The 4785-nt window shown below is 36.1% G+C and overlaps 1 pseudogene; it reads left to right on the forward strand.

Moving 5' to 3' along the window:
• Positions 1-1838: 1838 nt before the first annotated feature.
• On the forward strand, positions 1839-2869 carry LOC101577436 (annotated as a pseudogene).
• Positions 2870-4785: the final 1916 nt, after the last annotated feature.

Consider the following 4785-nt stretch of genomic DNA (forward strand, 5'->3'; position numbering starts at 1 on the left):
GCATAAATGAACTATAAGATAGAGGAAAATGGGCAACACGCTTCTCTCAGTGAGTTTGTTATGTGTGTGGAGGAATTCTATTGAATTTTAAGTGTTGAATTTGTGCCTTACTGTGCTACTGATTTTGTTTACAATTTTAGTAGCACCTTGGTGGGTTGTTTTGGGTCTTCCATGTAGAGTATCATGTTATCTGTGAATAAAAGTTTTATTTCTTCCTTTCCTGATCTTATTACTTTTTTCTCTCTTGTCTAATAGCTTTGACTAATGTTTCCAGAACTACGTTGCATAGGAGTGGGAATAGTGGACATCCTAGAATCGTGCCTGATTTTATAGTAAAAGTTTTCCATTTTTCTACATCTAGAATGATGTTGGCTGTTGTTTTTTTATCAAGTTGACATCGAGTCCAGCTATGCTACTAAATTTTGACATTAAACATCCAAGTCTTTTGGCTGATTTTTTGGGGGTCTTCTTTTTAGAACATCCTGCCATCTTTAAACTGATAAGTGATCTTTCTTTCTTATTCTTATTCATTTTATTTATCTCTCCTATCTAAGTCCTCTGTGTGGTGTTTCGAGGACTATATAGAATATGCTTGGTGATAGTGGATATCTTTGTCTTGTTCCTGATTTTATTGTTAGAGCTTTCAGGGTGTTTTCCATTTAATATAACTTTAGCTTTTGATTTGCCATAGATGGTTTTCATCAAACTGAGGTAAAGACAACCTAGTCTACTTTTCTGTAGAATTTTTATCAAAATCAATATAGGACTCTATCAAAACCTTTTGAAACCTATTGAAATGATTATGTGATTTTTGTGTTTGACTCTGTTGATAACCTGTCCTACGTTTATTGATTTTCAGATATTGAACTATCACTTCATTCCTGATATGAATCCCACTTGGTTATTGTTTTTAATCTTCTTGGTAAATTTTGGGACTCTGTTTGATAGCATTTTATTTGGGATATTTACATTTATGTTTACTAGGGAGATTGGCTTGTAGATCTCTTTGTTGCTTGGATCTTTCTCTTGTTTTAATATCAGAATAATACCTGCCTGCAGGAATGAATTAAAGAAGATTGCTTCATTTCAATTTCATTAAGGAGTTTCCAGAGTATTTGCATTAAATCTTCCCTAAATTTCTTGTGGAATTCAGATGTGAGTATATAAGGACTCATATTTTCTTTACCTATAAGTTTTAAATTATCTTCACACCTTTATTATCTAATATTGAGTTATTCAGAGTTTGATCATCATAATCCAGCTTTGGTAATTTATACATCTCCAGGCATCTGTCCATTTCTTCTGTGTTTTCCATCCCATATATGCAAAGAATAGATATAGATAATATGCTGAATATCCACAGGATCTGTAGTGATTTCATCCTTTGCATTCTTTGTTGCATGAATTTACTTTTTATCTTTCCATGTTATGATAGGATTAGTGAGGGGATTTTCAATTTTATTAATATTTTCAAGCAATCAATCCTCAGGTTCATCAATTGTTTTTAATTGTTTCCTTAGTTGAAACTGTTTTAATTTCCATTCTAATCTGTACAATTTCCTGGCTTGTATGGGCTTTGGGTTTGACTTGCTCTCCATTTTCTAGAAGATTGAGTTGCAGGATTATACTTTTTTACATGCTCTTTGTGTTTTCCTAATTTAATAATTCAAGGCTAGATTGATTTGGTAGTACTGCCTGTATATACCCTGGTCATCACTCATTGGGGCCCACAGGAGAATAATCCCATTTTTAAGTCAAGACTTGAGATCTCCTGGGTAGAGTTAGATCAAAAGTGAAGATGGCTGGAATAGATTTGATTCCTGTAGTCAGGAGCTTGGAAGTGAGAACAGCTGGTGTACTGTCACTCACTACCTGATCTTGAACAGTGAAGATGAAGAAATATTCAATAATGAAGAGTGTGAATATGCACTCAAAAAAAGGGAAAAGGACTATTTCAGAAATGACACAGATGCCCAAAGATTCATCATGAAAAATGTATCTATGTTCATAAAGAAATCACACACACACTCACACACAAACACACACACACACACACACACACACACACACACACACACACAGAGGCATGGTTATTGTACCATGTGAGAAGTCTTTAACCAGGTAGACTTTTCAAGTCCAATTTAGGATATCCGAAGTTTCATTTATGTGGTCAAACTATTGCAGCTCATTGCAAAACCCCGGTTAACTTCATTGAGTGGTGTGGCAAAGAGCAATTACTTTAACATTTTCTATAAAATCATTCAAAAAGTTCTCAATGACCACCAGAATCCTTGTCTGATTAAGTATCTTCTGCAAGATATGAGCTCTATCCTGTGTGTCCTTATTAGGTGAGTAAGGAAGTCAGTGCTAGTGGGGAGCATCAATATTTGGATTTCCTGCTTAGAAACTGTTCTTACCTGGCAACAGTGCTATAGAATCTTCAGAAGACTAAGCACAGGAAGAGTGGCCTTACCTTCAGCAACCTGCCCTTGCACATACTGATCAACATCCTGTACTATTTCTCAGATGGGTAGGACCTTGTCACTCTGGGCCAGGTGACACCCACTTTATATGTGCTCAGTGAAGACAGGCAGCTATGGAAGAATCCGTGTGAGTACCACTTTGCTGAGCAGCAGTTTGTAGACATTTAATCCTTTCAGAAAAAGGTATTATTGAATGGAAGTTGATGTATTTTCATCTTCAGAAATACTGTCCAACTAAAGAAGAGTATGGAGGCACCTTACCTTTTTGTCAGCACTGCAGTATTCTTTTTTGGAAAGACTGAGGACATTCCTCCACTGTAGCTGACCCAGACAGCTGCTTCACCACCATGTTTCCACAGCACTTCATCCACCTCTTAAAGTTCTAAAGACAGCCCTCATTCATGCTGTCCCTGTCGAAGCCAGCACTTGTTCTTTCTGTATGGCAAGTGTTTCCTGTAACCAAAAGCCATGCCCTAGTCTCTGAGTCCCTGGCATCTGGAAGGAATGTGAGAAACTGCCCTCAGCTGCTGTGTAGTAGAAAGGCATTGTTATACATTTCCATCTCTAAAGGAGTAAGGAAATCCAAGCAAATCATTTCTATGTCTCTCTTTAAAATTTTTCTTCTAAGCACATTAAAATTTTCAATTTTGTATATTTACAAATACAGATGAAAGATTTTCAAGCCTACCTTATGTGTAGAACTGACACAATCAACCCAAGAATATGTTTCATAGTTGTCAAATTACAGTTTTCCCCCTTATAGTAATGGAGCACAAGATAAAAAAAAATGGTCCTTGTAAATACATTGTGCAGAATATTTTTTTTTATTTTAAGTAAGGGTCTAAGGGTGTTCAGAATCTCACTATTAGATGGGACTCATAGTGGTCCATCTCTTAATAGCCTCCCAAGAGCTGGAATTGCAGGCTGGCATTATCATGCCCAATCTCAATTGCTTCCTCAGAGTGCCCAGGGGGCAGGGCCAGCACAGCAGGTCATGGGATGAAACCTCCAGCCCCTGCCCCTGCTTGCAGTTACTTTACAGAACATTTTTCTTAAAATGTAACTTCATGACTGCAGTGGCTTTGCCCATATGAGTCTGGGCATTTTTTGCTTTGCTGTTAACCTCCTGGATTGCGAACTGTTCCAATTGTCCACAGCCAACAGTAGTTGGTTCTCTGCTCCTGGGTGCTGCTACAGCTAGAACCAGACCTTGGATGGAGCCTCTGTTGAGGATGGGTGCCACTGCCCAGGGAGGCCTGCACTGGATGAGGGGAGGCCTGCACTGGATGTGGGTACAGGGTATTTCCAGAGACAACAAATAAACCATGTCTATTTGTTGATTCCACTTTGTTTTCCATCTTCCTGAAAAAAGCGCATTAGTGATCTTTTATGTCATTAAGCCTTCAACAGACTGTCATATTTTTTAAATAATGAATGTGCATTTTAGAAAGTCTTACAAATTAAATGTACTAAAAAATTTAAAAGGAAAAAGAATTCAAGGTAATAAATTTCCCTCTTAGGAAAGCTTTCATTGCATTCCATAGGCTCCAGTAAGTTTTATTTTCACTTTTGTTTAATTGTAGCTATTGTTCAATTTCTTCTTTTATTTCCTCTGTGAACCATCTGTTGTTCAGGAGGGTGTTATTTAATTTCCAATTTCATTGCATTGTGTTCTGATAATATGTGTTGGATAATTTCAGCTTTGCATTTACTTAAGTATGTTCTATGTGCTAATATATGATATATTTTAGAATAAATTCTGTGTGCAGCTGAGAAGAATGTGTATTCTGATTTTGTTGGGTGGGACACTGTGCAAACATCTGTGAAGTACATTTATTCAAAGGTTTGCTTTAGTTCTGATACTTATTTGCTGTTTTTTGACTGGTTGATTTATCTCTTTGAGATAAGGAGGTTGTTACAATTGTTTTATTCCTTATTTCACATTTAATATTTATTAATATTAGCCTTATATAGTTTGCTACACTCTCATTTGATTGTTTTCTTTTTCTCTTCAATTTCCCATAATGAGTATATAGCTACTCTCTTTAACTTCTTAAATCATTCTTCATTTGAGGTTCATATTGTCTCCAAATAGAATAGCTACCACTGCTTTTTTCTGGGTTCATTCCCTGTGGAGTATTGATTCTAACCTTTGACTTTTAGCCTATGAATTTATTTATTTTTGGGTAAAATCTGTTTATTTTATGAAGCACATTGTTGGATAATGTTTCTCGATTTATTACATGTCTGGTTCTTTTGTTTTTGAATTTAGGCCATTTATATGAATGATTATAACTGATAT

The sequence above is a fragment of the Octodon degus genome, unplaced genomic scaffold, assembly GCF_000260255.1.
Source record: "Octodon degus isolate 3935 unplaced genomic scaffold, OctDeg1.0 scaffold00309, whole genome shotgun sequence".
NCBI classification, from domain to species: domain Eukaryota; kingdom Metazoa; phylum Chordata; class Mammalia; order Rodentia; family Octodontidae; genus Octodon; species Octodon degus.